The 23,737-nt window shown below is 41.2% G+C and overlaps 1 protein-coding gene across 4 annotated transcripts in view; it reads right to left on the bottom strand.

Annotated features, from left to right (window-relative positions):
- Positions 1-23,737, bottom strand: part of LOC140714252 (mitogen-activated protein kinase 8) — a 114,761-nt gene that overhangs the window by 49,828 nt on the left and 41,196 nt on the right. The window contains exon 2 of one of the 4 annotated variants that reach the window (XM_073025298.1): positions 18,031-18,152. The exons of the other annotated variants lie outside the window; for them this stretch is intronic. The gene's annotated coding sequence lies outside the window, so the exon portion shown is untranslated. The remainder of the gene's footprint in view (positions 1-18,030; positions 18,153-23,737) is intronic. 4 annotated transcript variants of the gene reach the window in all.

Here is a 23,737-nt window from a genome sequence, read left to right as displayed (position 1 = left end):
TATATGCCGATTCGTCACCTTTGATTCGGCCTATGGCCGTGGCATTATCAGCAAACTTAAATATGGCATTGGAGCTGTGCTTAGCCACACAGTTATAAGCGTAAAGCAAGTAGAGCAGGGGGCTATGCACAGAGCCTTGTGGTGCACCTGTACTGATAAAGGTCATGGAGAAGATGCTGTTGCCAATCCAAAATGACTGGTGTCTGCAAGAGAGGAAATTAAAGATCCAATTGTACAAGGAGGTATTGAGGCTAAGGTCTTGATGATTATTGATTAGTTTTGAGCAGATGATAATACTGAAAGCCAAGCTGTAGACAATAAAGAGCATTCTGATGTGTGCACCTTTGTTGTCTAGATGTTCCAAGGTTGAGTGAAGAGCCAATTAAATGGTATCTGCTGTGGACTTGTTGTGCCAGTAGGCAAATTGGAGTGGATCCATGTTGCCACTCAGGCAGAAGTTGATAAGTTTCATCAACCGCTCAAAGCACTTAATCACAGTGCAAGTGGTACTGGATGATAGCCATTGAGGCAGGTTACCACGTTTTTTTAAAGCACCGGTATAAATGAAGTCTGCTTAAAGCAGGTGGGTACCTCAGACTGCAGATGCAAGAGGTTAAAGATCTCAGTGAACATTCCAGCCAGTTGATCAGCACAGTTCTACAGTACTTGGCCTGGTACCCATCTGGGCTGGATGCTCTTTGTGGATTCACCCACAGATTTTCTGAAGAAGGTTAACTCTTGTGAAAATATCAGACTATTGCCATAAGATGGGAATCCAAATTAAATACTAACATATAAATTTGGAGGAGTGAGCTACCAAGGCCCTCAAATCTGTTCCACCATTGAACCAGATAATGGATGATCTGACTATAATCTTGTTACCTCCTGGTCCTGTGTTTTAAAACACTTGTGAGATGTCATGATAGAAGTCCAAAAACTCAACCCTCAAAATAGAAAAAATCTTATTCTTGTTCTAAATGAGCTGTCCGTTATCTTTAGATTGAACCTTAGTTCTACATTCACCCACCAGCTGAAACATCCTCTTCATATCCAGCCTGTCCAGACCATCTTGTTTCAATCAGGTCCCTTCTCACACTTTTAAAGTTGAGTAGTTACAAATCTTCCATGTCCAAACTTCCCACCTTATCTGGCCATTCCAGGCTTTCATTTGATAAACCTTCTCAGAACTGCTTCCACCACTAATATTCATCTGGCCTGGTGCACTCCAAGTAAGGTCTGAATGCTCAACATAATTGAAGTATGACTTCTCTACTTTTATATGTTGGCTCTGAAGCAATGATTTCTATGAATATTACATGTGGTGTCAATTTCTCCATGAACATGAGCAAGTAGTTTTCTTTTAAATTTGAGATCACATAGCCAGCTAACAGTTAACATTGTTTAAATACCAAGGTAAGATTAGTCATTCAGTGAATGCAGATGATGGGCAGAATTTAACTGTTGTTATTCGGAAAACTGATACTTCACAACCTGGCATGTTCACAAATCAAGGTTAAGTGCTGCTCCACCTAAAGCCATAGACAGGCATTGGGGTTTCTAAAGAATTGAGAAAAAAGATAGGCACAATTAAACCACTTGAATTTGTAGAATAATGAACAGTTACCATCAGGGAAAACAGCAGTAGTCAAAATGTTTCTAATTGAGAAAAGACTGAATGTATTCTTGTTAAAACATATAAATATACAAGACACAGAATGCACCCAGTTTGTTCCAGTAATCAAAATACAATTCACTAAATATCCACATATTTCTTAAAAGATGCTACGGTCTTTGCTTCAATTGTCACCTGTAACAGGCATAAAGTAATAAGAAATGACGCACAAATTTCACATGACAAGCTAAATCTCCAACTGCCAATAAACCTGAAGGAACTTGTGCTCTCTACAAACCATGTACAGATTTTTAGTCAATTAGTGAGATACACTTATAAGTGAGCATCTGTAACAGAATTTGTGTCTACCCAAGCAAGCACGACCTGCACAATATCATGACAGCATCCACTATACAGCACAGTCTTTTGAAGGATACTCAAACAAAGTTACTAAAGCATCACCACTCAGTTGACCATTTAAACTTGCTGTAAATACCAATAGCTAATGTAGATAGATCTTAACTAAAATTAATCGGTCTGCAGATTAGTACTATATGTATTGGCATAAAACTCTGTGTTAATCAGATGGCTATAACATGGTTAAATATTTAGAATATTTATATTGCTATAGCAATGCATTTCTGAATTGTACTGCGTTTTGCCATCCCGAAGCCAAAAAGATTTTAGATTTAGATTATCCGTAGTACTAGTCTATGAACAATATACAAAATAGGAACTTCAATCAGCAGATCTTGCGAAACAATTGGAAACAAAAAAGAGCAATGACCAACTACTCCTGCCTTGAAAACCACATTAATGCTGGAAAACGACGACCTGCCCAAGTGTGTGCTCTGAAATTCTGAGTTAAACAGTAAATATAAAATAATGCACAATGACTTGCACTGGAAGAGTATGTGTGCTTAAGATGCCCCAAATGGAATTAAGCACAACAAAAACATTGAAGCAAACTTGCAAGAAAATATATCCCTGCCTTTCGTAGCCATTTTCTAACCATATTTCATCCATGCTTCCCACAATCTCTCTTTTGGATTCTGATACAAATGAGAATGTAAATTATTCTTTCCTTAGGTAATGGGCCCTGCTCTAATACCTAGTCCAGGAGAGGCAAACCTTTTTGAGAGTGTGCACCCAAATTGGTGATACATTCTCTCGCCATGCTAATTTTAAGCAGAGATTATCATTGATTAATGAACTGGTAACAGTAATTATGGACTTTATGGAAATATGATGAATCCTGTTTGTTATTTATATTTATTCATTTTTTAACTATCAATAAAAGTACAACAAATTTAAGTAAATAAATATTAATCTTTTAAAAAGACAATTAAAATAACATATCTAAATAGTATTGTTGTTGTAACCATTTACTGTCCAAATACTGATGAATACACGAGATCTGAGAGGATTTCAAAAAGTATCATCCAACATCATGTGTTTTTGCAATTGTCTAGCTGATGTCAAGTCAAGATGCTTTTATTGCTCTCGGCTTGTAAAACATCTCAATGCTCTCAGGTTGTAAAAAAATAATAATTTACTGATTAATTTGGCAGCAAAGGTAACCATTATGGATCTTTTTATTATAGGTGGGGTTTAAGGAATCAAGGAGCAGCTCTCCATGCTGGGTGCCAACATGCCATAGATTCGCCACCCTTGAAGTAGCCTCTTCCCCTTGCAAATGTCAGTATTATTCAATGTGCTGATGCCTCCCAATTCTTTCTCCATCACTCTAATCGAACTTCCAAGCAAAAGTAAATGTAAATAAATGTTTTCCTCACTCCCCTCGGGATCTTGGAGCATTATCTAAATTATTGGGTATTGCTTGGTTTGTTTCATACCTGTTTATTATGGTTTAGGGCCAGATCTTCCCCAAAACCTGACCACATTTATCTCCTGTGGTTGCCAACATTAACTGTTTTTTTCCCCAACCTATTGGTACTGAATGGCCACACACTGACTGTCAATCTCTCCCCTCCCCCCCACAGTGCCAATAACCTCAGTAGACCAGCATCATTTTCCAACCATTGTGTTGGTAGTCCCATCCAAAAACAAGGGTCTGACAGCAACCTGGATGCCTCAGTCTTCTTGGAATCCACCTTCTGGCCAAAATGAAAGATCAATGAAACTGCAGGGTGGGGACAGTCAGAGTTGGATAGACCCTGCAGGTTAGCTGGGGCCAGACAGCTCTCGGGAAACTCAGCACAGGAACGTGCTATAGGAAACATGCTTCTAATGGTGTATGACCACTTAGAAAGGGCAACTCATAGGTCAACAGCAGGTCAAACCAACCCTCAATCCTCTCAGAAATTTATATTACACGTTATATATGCCAGGTGTTAATGACTCTCCCCAAGGTAAAATTAAACACAATATGGTCTCTCACCATAGCATTCATGCATTTAGTCACACTTCCAGCAGAACTTTCCTTCATTTTTAGAGCCATGCATGACGATGGCTTTTATGAGTACTTGCTTGACCTTGCAGGAAATCAACTGTCAGCATCCCTCAGGTGAATGTTCTACTATTCATTTATAATTTGAAAAGTATTTTGCAAATTTATATGTCATCCAACTTTCACGAGGGAGCTACTGATGTTATTCGTGGTCCTGAATAATCTCCAAAGTTCGGGGAAGACATGTATTCCATAAAAAAATACCAACCAGTAGCATTCTACAATGAGATCAAACCTATTAATAAAACTGCTTTGCCAAACTTCAACTTATTGCACAGAAGTAGAACAACTGAGAAAGGAAAATGATGAAACAGACGCAAGGATATAGAGCTTCTTTTCCTTGCTACAAAAGTGGATAGACTAACTTCAAGATCCCCATTTGTCTGAAAATATTTAATGCTTCCAGGCTTAAAGAGCATTAATATGTTTAATTTAAATATAGCTAGTATTGTTCTGATCTGTTCTAATGGTTTGAACTTTAAGAATGTTTAATATACCAAAACTTTTCCAAGAATTGTTTACAGAAATTAAAACAAACCAAACAAATTAAAGGCATAAATAGCAGAATTTCATCAACATTAAATAATGGAATGTACTCTAACTCTACTGAAAATTCACTGTAATGAAACAAGAAAGGAATTAAAATGTCACAACTCAATGTATTAGACAAAAAATCCAAATTCAAAATATATTCAAAATATGGACGCATCTATGATGCAAATATTGCTCAAAAGATATAACAAGTAGATATGGGCATAAATCCATTCCTGCCCAACATGCTCCATTTTTACAGACTCAAGTTGATTTTGTCTGCGAGTTGGAAAATAAACAAAAATCATGCAACATGGTAACCATACCGCCACAATACTGTAATGAATGGAATCAACAGCACATAAAGATTGGTAAAAACAATTACTAAGAGTGCAATAGAGGAGGAAACTAGTTTTGCAAGCTTCAGATGAACATATGTATATACTTCAAACTTTGAATTTAATAAAATATGAAAGCTCATTTGTATGTTTGAATATACCTAAGCTAGGAGTTTGTAAGCTGCGGTCAACCTATGCAGGATATGGAGAAGGTCATCTTGCATTCCAAAGGGGAATACAGGCATTTGTTCATTTACAAACATTCAATTTATTTCTAAACAGAACACCAATGAACACTGGAATGTACAAACCTACTTGGGAATATAATGAACAGTTTGCTGTTCCTTATCTATAGAAGTCTGCGGGAATAGATTGGCCTCATTAGCTGACTCAACCTTCAAAACCAGAGTGAAATCAAGTCATCCCTAATTACAGGACCCAGCCTAAATATGAAAAAACCTATAGTATTATTTTATAGGAAGACATCCATAATGCATTTTGCCCAAATAATAAATATCCAATGTGGTGATGCAAGTAGTATAAATCTATTGATGAGTTCCAACCATGCGTTCTCTTCTGTGAGCTGTTATGAGTCACAATAATCTATGATGATTACAAGTCTCACACTGCTTTTGGGAAGAAGAAAGTGAGGAGATGCTAATTTGAGACGTTGGGAATCTTGCACAGGCATGTTGGCCCAGTGCAGACATTTCCTTACTGCTAGTAGCACTTAAAAATGAACTAACAAACTTCATGATAAGTATTCTGAACTTACTTTGAGTTCCAGAAAACAGTCCTCTGGCAAATTCTTCCAAGATGTAATGAAACAACTGAAGGTGGAAACCTCTGGCTTTCATTACTTGGATTATGTCATTGTCTAAACAGTAAATCTTGGTCTCAACACTGGTAAATATGTATTTTATTGGGAGAGCAAGCATGTTTTAATATGAAGGTTAGCAATCTCTTCCGTGGCTACAAGTGATGTCATCAGGGATGGATCTCTCAGCAAGAGTTCATTATATATGTGACAGATGACTAAAGAAGCAATGCCACACTTTGAGCTGATTCAACATGTCACTTGTAGAGCACATTTCCCAGCCTATCTTCCAGGGGTTGAGGCTTGCAAAGGAAACCTTGACAAGTTTAAGGCCATGAGATGACACCATTGCTTGATTGTGCTCAGTAATGGGAGCTAATGCTCTCAGGAAGGTGACAGAAATCTAGCTACGGAGCTCCCAGTCTAAGCAGTATAAATTAATTCAGGCCAATTTTAATGGTATATTGTGGTCAAAGGCCAGGATCATGACCCAAACCTGAAGTAGCTTTTATTTCAGTGCGAGAATGACAAGCTGAATATTATTTGGTGTGAGAATGACAAGCTGAATTTCAACTTGGACAAGACAAAAAGAGATGATTGTGGACTTCAGGAAGGCACAGTTCAACCACTGTCCATTGCACATCAATGACTCTGCTGTGGAGAAAGTGAAATGCACTAAGTTCCTTGGTGTGCACATAACGGATGACCTAACCTGGACCCACAACACCACCTCATTAGTCAAGAAGACACAACAGCATCAACACTTTCTGAGAAGATTGAGGCATGCAAGACTCCTCAACCCTATTCTAACAACTTTCTTCTTGAGCACCATTGAGAATGTTGTGTCCTGTCCTGTCTGGCTGCATCAAGTTTGCTGATGCTATCTTTGTGGCTAGCCTCAGCAGCAACAATGATGAGTCTGCCTACAGAGTAGAGGTAGAGTGGCTTGTCAAATGGTGTGAGAATGATAGCCTGAATCTCAATGTGTGTGATATTGAAACTCCAGGGCATCGGACTGCAAAACCACCGAGATGATCACTGGGGTCTCCCACCCCCCATATTGATGACATTTACCAGAAGCATTGTATATGAAGGGCCTGAAGTACTGTTGAAGATCCCTACAACCTATTTCACAATCACTATGGCCCACTACTGTTAGGAAGGAGGCACTGAAGCATCAAGACTAGAACTGCCATACTGGTTAACAGTTTCTTACCCTAGCCTGTGAGACTGTACATCATCAAGGTTCGTCACTGGAAGAATGAGCTATTTACTATTTTCTGTTTACCTGTGCTGTGCACTACATGCATGTTGAATTATATTTTATTAGCTTATTTGTGGTAGTTTTTAAATGCGCTGTGATATATGTTTTGAGGGTGTACAGTGGTCCAGAGGAATGTTGCTTCATTTGGATGTATACATGTACAGTCAGACGACAATAAACTTGAACTTGAATTGCCATGAGATAACATTACGGTATCATTCTTCATAGCATTCTTTCTACAACTACTGCTTGGGCAATTGATTGAATTGGATGGAATTAGAAATTGCAATTTCCCACATAAGTTCTAGGACTGCACTCAATCACAAGAGAACTTGACTTAGTAACAGTAAACCAGTGGTCTGGTTAATAATATTGAACTGTTCAAGAAAAACAAATCAGCTGCAGACTTTCAAGTTAATTTCAAAAAAACTGAAGCAAAATCAATTCTCAACAAATTTTAAAAAATTGAAGTTCTACATCTCTGTGCATCCACTGAATAATCTTACATCCAAAAGGGATAAATCATGAGTTTATAACATAACCAAGAGCAGACCCCCTGTAACAATATATTCAATTAATTGGAATCCTTCCACTGGAAAGTATTCCTAAATAAATAGTAGAATTCAAAACCCCCAAATTGAGAGAAGAAAATCAATGGATTGATATTTTAGTCTTTCCGTCTGACATTTTTCTGGAAAAATAATTTTGCAAATTTTATGACTTCAGATAAATGCAAAGGAATAATTTGCCCAGACTTAATGAAGATAATTGGATTTAATGCTAGCTAACAATGGAAACTAAATAGGAGATAGTTATTTCATCAATTCTTTTCAGGTCATAAACAAAACAAACACCTTCAGTGTGCCTGCCTTTTCTGAACAACTTTTTATTTCTGCTGTTTTTAAGCTGACATTTAGCACTAACAAAATGTCAAGCATCCAGTATAGAAATACAGGGCGTTGTCATTAACAATGTTGTTACAAGCTATGACCAATAGATGGAGCAGTGAGACAGCACCAGAACTAAGCAAGATTTTGGAAGCCATCTTGCATGTAAAAAAAAATCAATTGACCATGAGTAACCCAAAGGTTAATGTACAAGCCTCATATTAAATTGGCTGAAATACCAAGGCGGAGTCTGGGATTGCACATGGATCATAAACTCTAAATGCAGATCCAACACCATATGTAAAGGTATATTTTGGAAGGAAGAATGAGATGGCATCTATATTGAAGGGCACAATTTTAAAACGATGCACATCCTTGGAAGATGGCATCACAAGCAGTGAGACTGTTTACAGAAGCATTCTTTTTGTTTTGTTTTGTTTGCAGAGTGATAAAACACCAAAGCAAGGAAGTTGCACTGAACACAAGGGAATCTGCAGATGCTGGAAATTCAAGCAACATACAAAATGCTGTTGGAATGCAGCAGGCCTGGCAGCATCTATAGGAAGAAGTACAGTCAACGTTTCGGGACGAGACCCTTCGTCAGGACTAATTGAAAGAAGAGATGGTAGGAGATTTGAAAGTGGGAGGGGAAATCTGAAATGATAGGAGAAGACAGGAGGGGAAGGGATGAAGCCGAGAGCTGGAAAGTTGATTGGCAAAAGGGATACACAGCTGGAGCAGGGAGAGGATCATGGGATAGGAGGCCTAGAGAGAAAGAAAGGGTGAGGGGAGCACCAGAGGGAGATGGAGAGCAAGTAAGGAGTGATTGTGAGAGGGACAGAGAGAGAAAAAAGAGAAAAAAGGGAAAAAATGATAGATAGATAGATAGATAAATAAGGGATGGGGTAAGAAGGGGAGGGGGGCATTAACAGAAGTTAGAGAAATCAATGTTCGTGCCATCAGGTTGGAGGCTACCCAGACAGAATATAAGGTGTTGTTCCTCCAACCTCAGTGTGGCTTCATCTTGACAGTAGTGGAGGCCATGGATAGACATATCAGGATGGGAATGGGACGAGGAATCAAAATGTGTGGCCACTGGGAAATCCTGCTTTCTCTGGCGGTCAGAGTGGAGGTGTTCAGCAAAATGGTCTCTCAGTCTGCGTCGGGTCTCACCAATATATAGAAAGCTGCACTGGGAGCACCGGATGCAGTATATCACACCAGCTGACTCACAGGTGAAGTGTCGCCTCACCTGGAAGGACTGTCTGGGGCCCTGAATGGTGGTGAGGGAGGAAGTGTAAGGGCAGGTGTAGCACTTGTTCCGCTTACAAGGATAAGTGCCGGGAGGGAGATCGGTGGGAAGGGATGGGGGGGAAACGAATGGACAAGGGAGTCGCGTAGGGAGCGATCCCTGCAGAAAGCAGAAGGGGGGGGGGAGGGAAAGATGTGCTTTATGGTGGGATCCCATTGGAGATGGCAGAAGTTACTGAGAATTATATGTTGGACGCAGAGGCTGGTGGGGTGGTGGGAGGATGGGGTGAGAGCAGATGTTGCTCTGAACATTTGCAAGGTATTGGTTAGCTTCAGATAGAATATTATGCCAGAGCTTGGACACTGGTTCAAGTTCATTGTTCCTATGGAATTTATACTCTGATACAATACCATAATGCTCTGCATACGAACGCCAACAATATAATCAATTAACAAGGTGGGCCACAACAAGCCCCAGCCCAAATTTTATTGAAGAGTCACAGCTCTTTAAAACTTTTTTTTAAATGTGAAAGAAAGTTTCTTACAATTTCCCCAAAATCAACAAACCTGATTCAAATGTGGATAGACCTAAAGCTATCAAGTTATGAGCAGGTTCTCCAGTGTAAGTTCTAAGGAATTTCTACAAGCTCCTTCTCTGGCAAAAGGCAGATTCAGGAGCACAGAATAGCTGGCAAACTGCCAGCTCACCCCTTAAATTTCAGAATTCCTATGCAGGAAGCCTGTACTGCTGAAATGTTTCCCAGTAAAATCCTGAGCAAAGCAAAATCTCTGAAAGGATTTTGTTCCTGACATTTTAAATTAGAAACTCATGCTCCTCGCCTTTGGCACAAACTCAAATGACATGAAATGAAAATAGGAGTTCTCCTAACCAGAAATGTATATGCTGCTCGGCAAAGATTGCAGCTCTAGCCTAGTTGGAAAGTCCACATTCTCAATATACTCTTTCCAAGATGTTTCTTTTACAAAAGAAACTCATGGGTAGCAGAGATGGTAGAGCTGCTTCCCCACAGCTCTGGTAACCTCCAGATTATATCTCGACATCCCATGTAGGGTGGGTGGAATTCACAGCTCCCTGTGACTATGTGAATTTCCTGCCATGTTCCAAAACGGGTCTAGTGTGTTGGTGAGTGGTGGAACGCAAGGATAATTGATTAGAATATAGTGAGAATAAAAAAGAATTAAGATAAAACCAGGGGTTTGATGATCAGTAAGGACTACTTGGCCAAAATTAACTGGCCAATGTTCGAAACATCAATCTTATTGCAACAATTAAAGAAAAAAAGTGAAAAGAATTTCTCCCTATAGAATGTTAAGATAAGGAATGCACCATTTGAAGGGTAAGAAAATCAGCATCTTTCAAGATATTTGGACACATAGAAAGAGCAAAAACCAACAAGAGTTGATGAAAAAGCCAGCATGGAATGATACCTGGCATGCCTTTCAAAGAACCACAAGTGATATAATGGGTTGAATGATTTTCCTGTATACTTTAAGACCAAGTGATTTATAAAATGAACCACTTTAGTTTTGCAAAAATAGAATGCAACCAATGAGATCAATCCTATGTAATTAGCAATTACTGTTCAAATAGCACAGCACTACAAGAAGATACTTTGAAGTTATCAGAATCAGGTTTAATCTCACCGACATATGTCAGGAAGCACCAAAATAGCCATGGCAACAGGTAAGAGGCTAAACTATTAAAAGAACTCTCCTTCATGTCTGGGTTTGCCTTTTAAGATGTGAAGTCACGTGCACCTCAGTGACTGTAGATGAATTACAAACAACCTGGATAAAGCCATCAACATACAAACAGGAATTCACTCATATTATTATGCACTAAGTTCAGAGTAAATTGCAAAGGTACATATATGTCACCATATACAACCCTGAGATTAATTTTCTTGTGGGCATACTCAATAAATCCAATAACCATAACAGAATCAATAAAAGACCATACCAACAGGCAGACAACCAGTGTGCAAAAGACAGAAAAAAACTGTGCAAATATAAAAAGAAAATACAGAAATAATAAATAAGCAAAAAATTAAGCACTAAGTATCGAGAACATGTGATGAAGAATTCTTGACAGTGAGTCCATAGGATGTGGGAACAGTTCACTGATGGGGCAAGTGAAGTTAACCCCTCTAGTTCAGGAACCTGAAGGTTGCAGGGTAATAACTATTCCTGAACCTGGTGGTGTGAGCCCTGAAGCTCCTGTACCTTCTTCATGATGACAACAGAAGAAGACAGCTTGACCTGGGTGATGGGAGTCCCTCCCTGATGATGGGTACTGCTTTCCTACGATGACACTGTGTAGACATACTCAGTGATGAGGAGGGCTTTACACGTGATAGACTGGGCCGTATCCACTACTTTTTGTAGGATTTTCCATTCAAGAGCATTGGTGTTTCCATATCAGGCTGTGATACAACTAGTCATCACACATCTACAGAAATTTGTCAAAGTTTTAGATGTCATGCCGAATATTTGTAAACTCTTAAGGAAAAAGAGGCACTGCTGTACTTTCTTCACAATCAGAGTTGTGTGCTGGGCTCAGGACAGGTCCACTGAAATGATAACACTGAGGGATTCAAAGTTGCTGACCCTCTCCACCTCTGACCCCACTGAGGACTGCCTCATGGGCCTCAGGTTTTTGCCTCCAGAAGTCAATAACCAGCACTTTGGCCTTGCTGATGTTGAGTACGAGGTTGCTCTTGTCATTGACATTCATTTTCCATACCATTCATTCAGTATCAAAACCTGTGCTATATACAAAGGAATTGTAAAGTTGCACATTTTAGCTATTCTGTAGCCTAGCAGCTCAACAGAAATGCTTTACAATGCTTTCAACTCATCTCATTAAGCACTTATTCCTCAATATACTTTAAGGAAAATAGTGGTTACAAACCAGGAAGTGAAAATTAGGATCAAATGCACCAAAAAGACCTGAGACAGACATATATGAATATTCTGACCCAGATATTATGGTCCACAGCAAAGAAACAACAATATTCAGTACAGCTCCCCCAGAATTTTTGCAGTTATGTACTGCATTTCTGAACCAATTCTGAGAAACTTCAAAGCAATTAATTTGAAGAATGCTTGATGAACCAAATATTTTATAAAATTAAGTGCAGATTAGATTTAAATCAAGTAGAAATCACGCAAAATAAAGATTGGGCAAAAATGATAGGATTGACAGGAAAATGAAAGACAGAAAAGAATAAAAATGTTTAAATTACTTTAGCATTATAAATAACCTCCAACATATGCAGCAATTTATATCATATAAAATAGAACTTACAACACCACTGTGATTGTTTAGCAATAATTATAACTGAGCACACTGATAATAAAAAATAAGCTGAAGGCACTAACCTTAACTTTTTTCCAACAAATAACTAGTAATTTCATACAATTTACAATACACAAGGTACTGAACTTGATGAGGAATAATAACAGCATAATTCATAATGGAATGAATTTTTATCACAGCATCTTCTACGCTTTCCTGTGAAACTAAATAGCCTTGCATGGATATAATGTTGCAGTCAGTATCACTCTTTGTAAAATAAGGTCAGGAGTTTGGAATATGGATGGCAAAGTTTGGCCTCCAATAATTAAGTGCACGAACAATTATTGAAACAAAGTTGGAAGGGCACAAGTTTGAGATCATAACTGAAAAGTCAAGAAATTAGAGCCCTGCTTTCATCTTACTCAAACAGCACGAGAGGTATTAATTTTAAGTAAGCAGTTAGGCTAGTTAGGGGAGTTCAGCACACATAGATACTAATGAGCATCAAAGTAGCTTCATTCTACTTACTATTGAACTGTCAGTAGTGATACGCAACCCAAAAGTTGGTGTTGGATAGCATGTAAAAACACAGAAATCAGCCTGATGCACATTGATGCAAGGTGTAGAAATCAGTACAAATAATTTAAAAATAAGGCAAGGACTGATAGAAGAGGAAAAGCTATGGAGGGCAGTTAACAACAAGTGGAATCTCAAGGACAGTATAATGGAGATTAAGGAGAAACAGCTGTGAAGAATGAAATGGCCAGTGTTAAAGTTGGACTCGGATTTGGAAAATAAAATGATAATTAGCCCTGATGCAATTATTTAAAGGTGATTTTTTCAAATGTTAGTGGTAGGATGCAAAATGAGTGGAAGAATCTCAAACAGGAAATGCAAAACTGATAAAATGGCAGATCATAACTAAGAAATAAGCAAGTGGCCTTTCCAGAATTCACCGTTACAGAATTCAAAAATTATTACCCAAAAATGAGATATGGAATTAAAGTTACTCACATGGAACTTATGTGGAATATAAAGCAATTTTTTAAAACTCATGCTTCTTGGCACTTGGACAGCTGATGCAGCTTCACTTTACGACATACCGTGATACAGCTTGTTTTCAAAAAACATAATCCTACGGTAAAATATTTACTCACACAGGCCACCACTTCAGGTCCAACAGTCTAAGAAGGCATTGTTAAGCCTTCTCCAAGTAGGTAGCCAAGTCCAAAGACAGTTCTTTTAACAAGGCAAACTGTTGGCCATAAATAATACATCATTAAGCATTGGCCTCATTTTACAAACCTGCATTCAGTTAATTTTCTAACATAACCATTGATTTCTATCATTAAACAATCTAGTTTCAGTAAATTAGATTTGTATTAGATAATCTTCCTCAGCCTCAGTGATCAAAACCAGCCTTTCTGCATTTGGCAGCAATAATGCAGATTTTAACAAGCCCAGAGGATCAAAGAAAACATTAATCAACCTGCTTTACTGGATTATCACATACTATTATGGGGCCTTTACAACAAGTTTTTTGCTCCACCATCTAAATTTTAGCCTTGGCTATAAACTACAATATTTATTAAAGGAACAAATGAGAAAGAAAAATTCTCACTCCTGAATATAAATTTACTGTGCAGTTTTACAGACTGTTTGTGTATTAAAAACAAAGTAAGCAATATCACTTCTCCTACATCAAACTGAATGCAAAACTAATGCACTGAAGTCCTTAAACCGATACGCCAGCTTATAGTCGACCCATTACAGACATGACAAAGCAACTTGAGCCAACAAACTTTTGAAATAATTAGACAGCCCCACCCCCAATGTAAAACTCTTAGCAATGACCAGATAGACAATTTGGATATTTAAGGGATTGACTTGTTGGGCATTCAATTGCTTCCACTATGAAACTCAAAAAATGGCTGAGGTCACAAAAAGAGGACTGGCTAAATACACAACAGGGAAATAAATAAAGGGATATATTGAACAGGTTAGGCAAAGAAAGATGGAAGATTGACACACTAATACACAGGCCTCTTTTCAGAAGGTTCCTTAAGGTTGTTATAGCCGGTGGTGGGGGGGGGGGAGGGTTAATGATAATGGGGACAAGCTCCCACTACCTGTTAAATGCTCGAACTGTGCACACCTCAAACAGCCTCTGACAACCAAGTCCAGCTCCTGGCCTTCACATGTGTCTTAGCTACTAAGCCCTGCAGAACTGTTTCTACCGGCAGAAGGGGTAAAGGCAGGGTACTGGCACCTTACAACCAGTTGCTTCAGGAAGATGGGGCTCCATCAGCCATGGTTGGCAGCTCCTCTGGGAGAAGGAAAACTGATCTCTAACCTCTGTTGCCCTGTGCTAAACCCACTCATGAGGAAGGCTTTGGGAGAAAATCCTGGGGGCCTCACTCATACTTTTCATAATACAAATATGATATATCAAGAAACAAAAATACAAACCCAAAATATGTTTAAAAGGATTCAGTGAGAATTTATTTGAATTCAGTTAACTGCCCATTTTCTAGCTACTTTATCTACTGTGAACACATCAGTACAGTGGAGACCAGTTTTTCCAAACAATGGCAAAACCTCCACAGAGCTACTTACTAACTTTCTTGTTTAAAGTGAAACAATTAGAATCAACATGGCAAGTAATCCCTTTGGCACTCCACTAATCGAAGTTCATGCAATCAAATTAAAAGTTGTCAAAAATCAAGACTGACAAAAATATAAGAGTACACATTCTCAACAATATCAAAATAATAACAATATCCCAAAGGAGCTGGTTACAGAATGGTACAAGGGCTAACTGGGAATAACAGTGAGCAAGACTGACATCTATCATATCCCAGTGTTCTTGCGATTCAAGGTTCTTCGGAAGGCAAGAACGAAGCACAAAACTTGATTACGATTCTTACAATTCAACACAAAAAAAGTCTGGCTATAAGCAGGTATAACTTCACCAGAACTGGTAACAAATCTACCTCCTGCACATGACTTACTCGGATGGCCAAAACCATGAAAGGAAATAGGAGTCCAGAGTCATCTCTCAAACCTTTCTTTATCTAATGAAGCAGACAGCAGAATTTCTGATCCAATAAAATCTGTGCAGTTTCCAAGGGCAAACTGGAAAGGACAACACAGAAGCCCCATGGAATCACAAGCTAAAGACACTGCAATTATATTTTGATGACAACAGACAAAGCAGCAGGCAGACAGGATACAAAATTAATTAAACAAGACCATAAATAAATTACTACACCACATCAGGAGTAGTATCTCGCATCGTAAAACTACTGCCTATCAATGAAGGCATTTTCAGCGACCAGTCCACAAAAAGAAAAAAAATACATCAGTAATATAATTATTCCATCTCTCAGAATTATCTTAAAAACTCTGAAGATGATTTTAAATTCACTATTAAACAGATGGCAGTGTTTTAAATCATGCTATCCCTACAACCCTCCTTAACTCAGCTTCACTATTTATTCTTCAGACCAGCTGTCAACGAATAAACTTCCTGTGAAAATTTAGCTGGAAGGCTATTAACACTAATTTTTAAAAATTAAAAGCCACACCAGACTGTGTACTGGTAATTGCAGGCACAAGTATGTAATTGTTCCAGCCTTCTGCTTCAAACTGCCAGAGGACCAACTGCCTTTGGGAAGAATGTAGAGTACAAACCAGGGATTAAAGACTGCCTGAAGCCTTCAAGTAAAAATGTTCATAAAGTACTTACAGTCAGAGAAGCTAACTTTTAAAGGGCATGTTCAATCTCATTATAGCAAAACAGAATTATTTGTCCTTGTGTTCAAATTCAAATACTAGAAAAAGTTGGGTCAAAAAGATAATGTGATGTTTCCATTTATTATTTATTTGCAATATGCACCTCAATTGAACATGTGTACTCTTCAGAATTCAACATTTAAATTGGAAAAATATAAAAATAAAATTGCAAAAGCAACCATGTTCCTATTTCTTTACAGCATAACTCAAAGTAAGACAATGCACTGTTCTCTAAAATGGGATGTGTTGTGCCAGACAAGGCACTAAGTATTGGACTGCTGAGACAGAGCTTGATTAATTTGGATCAAGTCAGGTGAATTCCAAACTAGTCACTGGAACAATATTGTATATCCTGACAGAGGCATTTAGAACTTCATGTGTTTAGGATCAGGGATTTCTGTACTGATGGACATACCATTTTTTCCATAAGTAGATGCTATCTAATCACATTAGATTCTGCAGAACACACTCTTGGCAACTTTGAAGCATTATATGCTATGAAATTCCTCAAGTTTATTTTTGGAGGTCAGCTTAAATAGAAACATTTTCAATGTTGCAGAGAGACAGAAGGCAGTAACAGTTGGAATATTTGGCAATGAGAGTAATTTCAAGGCAGCCTCAGTGCAAGAGTGGGGTTGCAGGGATCCAAGAAGATAAAAGGCATTCATTGCATACATTCAACAGGAAAAAGAATCCCTATGTCAAGAAGTGAGAGTTGCTGGTCTGGAACAGCTATGCTGTAGACATGACAATAATCAATGGGGGTTAATAAGGGTCCGGTGCCAGAAACAGGAATCAATACAGTATTATACAAAACTTGAGAAAACTTGGCAGTAGATCTGCCAAAGGGATTCCTGCACCCAAGAATAATATCAGGGCTCTACAAATCATGTCAGGATCAGAGAATTCTTCAAATGGAGTATCATACAGTTTGGGAGAGAAGGGCGCTTGGACAACATTTATTCAGAATATTCATGAGATACAGCCGAATGTACTGATAAGTGTGATGAGGAATTAATAGCAGACAAACTAATTTTTTTCAGCAAGTTCAAATGGTACCAAATGAAGCACTGGCAACAACTCTAGCCTGTCTACCTCCAGGCATGGAAATTCCCTCTCAGAACAGTATTAATGTGTTAATTAGTCCACTTAAACTGGATCATCCAGCAGCCCAATTACTTTCCAAATAAATTAATCCTGGAGAAAGAAGGTTTGACCAAAGCCACGCACGTGGGCAGAGTTCTACTAGCAAGGTCAGATGACAGTAAAAGATGATTATTCAGCTAATTTGTCAACCTCTGCTTCCCATAAATACACTTACAGTATGAATAATCTACATTTCATATTGTCATGAACCCCAAGCCTGAGCAAGCAATGGCCTGGTTTAATTTTAATCCTGCAAAATACAAGTTCCCAAAGACTAACACAGAACCACCACACCATCTCAAGGCAACCACTACATGTTCACATTCCTTTCTCAGCATTCCCCCACCTCCCCAGTATCATATTTTATGGTGCCAAGAGGGAGGAGTTAATGACATTTAGCCTTAAGAGCACTGAATTCAAAATGCTTATTCAGATGTGAATTACACTGGGTAACTGTGCATTTCAAATAGCCAACAGGTCCAAGCATATGTACTTTCCTGCAGCAGTGAAAGAAGCCACAGAAAAGGTAATTGAACTCAACTGATGATATTTGAATGTTCACCAAATTTTATATTCTGACATTTGACCCACCACTGGTACCTTAAGTAAATCCAGTTGGGAATTTCTTTGCACTGAAGTAGAATTCTTTTTTTCCAAGCTGCTTGCTTCCACACCAGGGCACTAGTCTGGCTAGCCTGTATTGTAGAGAGCACCATGCACGCCTGGATGAATGAAGACAAGGAGTTAGAGAGGAGAGAATCCCTTTGCCTACAACAAATTGAGTTTAGATTAAAAACATCCTCATGGACGGAGTTAACAGCCGGGATATAATGTTCTAATGATTTTATCAATGAAAATTGCAAACTGAAATTAACATTACTAGTGCCCAACTTTTGGACACATAGTACTGTACATACAAAAGAGTGTTTGGGAGATTGATGGAATGGATGGGGATGGATGTATTGGCTGTTACACAACTACAGACATCTGCCAGGTAAGAATGTGGAATTTCTGAGTGCATTCTCTTCCCCCAAGCTGCAGTCACCAGGATATAGTCAAGCAAAGTACAGCTGGTCATTCACTCTCCCATCGTAGCTGCTTCTGCGATCCTCTTCCACTCACTTTCTCTTCATTTGCAACTTACAGTTTGGGTAGTGAACAGTTTTCAAGACTGGAATGTTGTCTAAAATGGGATTGTCTGAAAAGCTTCATTTGTTGTGAAACTAGGCAGCAGCCCTCCTGAGAATCCCATTCAGAACTTGCAATTAAATCGAAAGAACTGCAGATTCTGAAACTGAAATAAAAACAGGAAATACTGCAAATACTGCGCAGGTCAAATAAACAAAGTTAATATTTCAGGTTGATGACTGTCAGAAAAGAGCCTCACAGCAGCAATGGAACTACACTGTGGTACAATCATAGCACTGGATGATTGAAGTTTTCATAGCTTTGGGCAAGAGGTCAATCAGAAAAATTATTTTGTTCCCTCAATGCTGGAAAGATGGGTTAGACAGCACTTACAGATTTGTTTCCAAATATTGCCCTTATACCACCCAAGCATAAGGTGGTATGCTTATTCAAAAATACTGTGAAAATTCATTCTGTGGGTTTGCTTTCAAATCTGACACTTCTGCATCATAGGCCACAAGAAACTATTTCACTTCCTTTGGTATAGTTTGTTCTCGGACCACCAAATCCAATTCTCTTCCGCTCCAGTCCTTTCCTCTGCTGTTCCTCTTTTTAAAAAAAAATCTAACTTAACTAACGTTGCTTCTTTAGTCCTAAATTTGCACCTTTCTTGTATTTCTCTTATTTTCCCTCTTTCCCTCATATCTATCTTGCCCAGGAGATTCAGTTCCCGCCTCAAGTTCCCAGATTACTGAGGTAAGCTTTCTTTCTTAGCCTTACATCAGCTGAAATCATTGATCATCATGTCTCCTCAAGTACCGCAAGCTCCTTTCCTCCAAATCCACCATAACTCATCTCAAAAATTGTGTTGCTTCCATCCAAAGTCCTTTAATCAGCTGCAGCTTCAGTCACACTGGCTTCTCCCACCATATTCATTCTGACTCTCCCCGAACATCCCCATTGCTACCCACTTCCCCATACTTCAGATCCCATCTGCTGCCTTTAGCTTCCAACTTTACATCTTCCCCACAAATATCATTCGCAAATGTACTCTGAGAAGGTCAGAATTTTTCAGTTTGTTTTGATTTGATAGTGTTTTATTTTAGTGCTCAGTTAAGTTGCTTTGTATTTATTCTGATTTTGCTATAAAAATACTTCAGTCATCAAATGTATCACCCAGTCATTGTCATTTTCCAGGTGTAAATAAAGACATAGATTGTCAATTTAATGAAGTGGCTGACAACCTTTGTTAAAGAAAAGGTGTCATTAAGTGTGATGAGGATCACTTTTCAAACTGAACCCATTTCCAAGGAAGTAGCATATAAGAACAGAACAGATTCTGAAGATGCTGGAAATCCTGAAAAGATTTTCAGCCTGAGATATCAACTGGTTATTTCTTTCCATAGATGCTGAATGGCCTGCTGAGTTCTTCCAGCAATTTCTGAAGGTTGCATACAATTACGTACATTTGGTTTTTGCACCTCACTTAACCTGCACGTTCATTTGTTTCATTTCACTACAGTCAGACCACTGATAAACACAGCCCACAAACGAATACAATTGTTAAACAAACTTTAAAAGGTACAATGAAAGCAACACACATTTCTTATTTGGTTGACATTATTAGCAAGGATTTTCATCAGGAAAAATTGCCAAGATTTATCCAAGTATGCTTTTAGGTAGGAAAAAAAGTTAACATTGGAAATTTCAAGACCCAAATTCTGGAAGACTGAAGCCAATATCTCTGACAAGAGAAAATCTGCAGATGCTGGAAATTCGAGCAACACACACAAAATGCTGGAGGAACTCAGCAGGCCAGACAGCATCTGTGGGGAAAAAAAAAGTACAATTGATGTTTCTGGCTGAAACCCTTGGGCAGGAGTGGAGAAAAAAAGCTAAGGAGTGTGGCGACCCACTTTCTGCGCAGGCGAACCGGCTCACAAATAGCCAGCGCGCGGGGAGAGACTTTGGTAATGCACCTCTGACGTCATTTCCGCCCGGAGAGGGTGGGCGCTAGGAATTAAATGCCAGCGCCGCGAAGTTTGAATAAACTAGTCTCGAAACGACTTACTGACTGCGTGTCGTTATTTCAGCGCTGTGTGTAGCACATCGCTACACTGATGACCCCGACGGCCCAAACGGGATTTGGACCAAAGATGACCGACTCTTCATCTGTTCATGCAGTTTCGCTAAAACTGCCGACTTTCTGGACACTGCGACCACGCGGCATGGTTTAGCCAAGCAGAAGCCCAGTTCCAGATTCGGCAGGTATCTTCTGATTCTACGCGTTATTATCACGTGGTGAGAGCCCTTGACCAGGAGACGGCCGCCCAGGTTGCGGATTTCATACAGTCACCCCCGGAAGAAGACAAATATGAAGCATTCAAAGCGCTGCTCATTGGGACCTTTGGCCTCTGACGGCGTGAGCGGGGTGCCCGCCTGCTTCACCTGGACGGTTTGGGAGACAGACTGCCGTCAGCATTGATGAACGAGATGCTGGCCCTGGCTGACGGGCACAAGCCCTGCCTCATGTTTGAGCAAGCATTCCTAGAGCAACTGCCCAAGGACATACGTCTGCTGCTGGCCGACACAGATTTCAGTGACCCCCCGGAAGGTGGCAGCCCAGGCAGACGTGCAGTGAAAAGCCAAGAGGCAGAGCGTGGCATCCATCGGTCAGATTACCAGGCCACGAGCCCAACAGCGGACCAGACCAGGCCCGGCAGGGGGACGCACACAACACAGAGGCAGGAGTGAGGAGGCCAGTGAAGTGGTGTTTCTACCACCAACGGTGGGGCACAAAAGTCTGCTGTTGTCGCCCGCTCTGCAAGGGCCAGGGCCAGCTGCCGCTAATGACTATGACGGCTGGCCACCAGGACAGCCTCTTGTACGTCTGGGACAAACAGTCAGGACTCCACTTCTTGGTCGACACCGGAGTAGAAATCAGTGTCTTGCCTCCGACGGGGTACAACACCCGCAACAAGAAGTCAGGACCCACCCTGAGGGCCGCAAATGGCAGCACGATACCGACCTACGGCACCCACACAGTGCAGCTGCAGTTCGGCGCCAGCCGGTTCACGTGGGACTTCATACTGGCAGCCGTAGCCCCACCACTCCTGGGGGCGGACTTCTTGCGAGCTCACAGCCTGCTGGTCGACTTGCAAGGGAAAAGACTGGTACATGCCGAGACTTTCCAGGCGTTCTCCCTGGATGAAGCCAAGTTGCCGGCCCCACACCTGTACTCCATCATGCTGTCGGACAACGAATTCACCAGAATCCTGGCAGACTTTCCATCGATTCTGGCACCACAGTTCACGGCAGCCATGCCCAGACACGGGGTTCAGCACCACATCCGGAACAAGGGACCACCCCTCCACACCCGCGCACGAAGGCTCCCCCCAGAAAAGCTCCGCCTGGCAAAGGAGGAGTTCAAGAGGATGGAGGAATTGGGGATCGTACGGAGGTCCGACAGCCCATGGGGCGACTACCGCAGACTGAACGAGGCTACAACTCCAGACCGCTACCCCATGCTGCACATACAGGACTTTGCAGCAAACTTGCACGGGGCAAGAATATTTTCCAAAGTAGACCTCGTCCGGGGATACCATCAAATCCCAGTGCACCCAGAAGACATCCCCAAAACGGCACTTACCACCCCGTTCGGTCTGTTCGAGTTCCTCTGAATGCCATTCGGCCTGAAGAATGCCGTACAGACATTCCAGCGGCTAATGGATGCGGTGGAACGCGACCTGGACTTTGCGTTCATCTATTTGGACGACATCCTTATAGCCAGCAGTAGTCGCCAGGAGCATCTGTCCCACCTCCGCCAGCTCTATTCCCGCCTGAGTGATTTCGGCCTCACGATCAACCTGGCCAAATGCCAGTTCGGTCTCGATACCATTGACTTCCTGGGCCACAGAATTACCAAAGACGGGGCAACACCTCGGCCTGTCAAGGTAGACGCGATCTGCCACTTTGCCCGGCCCAACACGGTCAAAGGCCTACAGGAGTTCGTTGGTATGGTGAACTTCTACCACCGTTTCCTCCCCTCAGCAGCCCGTATCATGCGCCCTTTGTACACCTTGATGTCGGGTAAAGGCAAGGACATTACTTGGGACGAGGAGGCCGCGGCCGCTTTCGTTAAAGCCAAGGAAGCCTTGGCAGATGCCGTGATGCTGGTGCACCCCAGAACGGACGTTCCGACCGCACTCACGGTGGACGCATCCGACACAGCAGTCGGTGGGGTGCTGCAGCAGCTCATCAAGGGGCGCTGGCAACCCTTGGCATTCTTCAGCAAGCACCTACGACCACCCAAACTCAAGTACAGTGCTTTCAACCGGGAGCTGATGGCACTGTATCTGGCAATCCGGCATTTCAGGTACTTCTTAGAAGGCAGGCCTTTCACTGCGTTCACGGAGGAGTCCAATCCCTGGTCAGCTCGCCAGCAGTGACATCTGTCCTACATCTCCGAGTACACGACAGACATCCAGCATGTCTCGGGAAAGGATAACGTCGTGGCGGACTCACTCTCCAGACCAGCTGTCCAGGCCCTGTCCCTGGGGGTGGACTATGAAGCACTGGTGGAGGCGCAGGAGGCAGACGACGAGATGCTCAGCTACAGGACCGCAGTTTCGGGTTTGCAGCTGCAGGACTTTCTCATAGGCCCAGGTGAGAGGACCTTCCTGTGCGACGTGGCTGCCGGCCAACCTCGCCCCATCGTCCCGGCAGCCTGGAGGCGGTGAGTTTTCGACTCCATACACGGTTTGGCGCACCCATCTATCAGGACAACCGTCCGGCTGGTCTCCAGCAAGTTCGCGTGGCACGGACTTCGCAAACAGGTCAGTGAATGGGCCAGAACGTGCGCGCAGTGCCAAACAGCCAAGGTGCAGCAGCACACTAAAGCCCCACCGCAGCAGTTCGAACCCACCCACCGGAGGTTCGACCACATTCATGTGGATATCGTGGGCCCCCTACCAGTGTCCCGAGGAGCACGGTACCTCCTAACTATAGTAGACCGGTTCACGACGTGGCCAGAGGCGGTCCCGCTCACCGACACATCTGCTGATTCCTGCGCCCGAGCACTGATCGCAACCTGGGTAGCACGCTTCGGGGTACCGGCCCACATTACCTCTGACAGAGGCGCCCAGTTCACCTCCAGCCTGTGGTCGGCTGTGGCCAGCAT

This window comes from Hemitrygon akajei, chromosome 21 (genome assembly GCF_048418815.1).
Source record: "Hemitrygon akajei chromosome 21, sHemAka1.3, whole genome shotgun sequence".
In the NCBI taxonomy this organism is placed as follows: Eukaryota; Metazoa; Chordata; class Chondrichthyes; order Myliobatiformes; family Dasyatidae; genus Hemitrygon; species Hemitrygon akajei.
The sequence above is the reverse complement of the archived record's forward strand: the minus strand, read 5'-3'. Positions and strand labels throughout refer to the sequence as shown.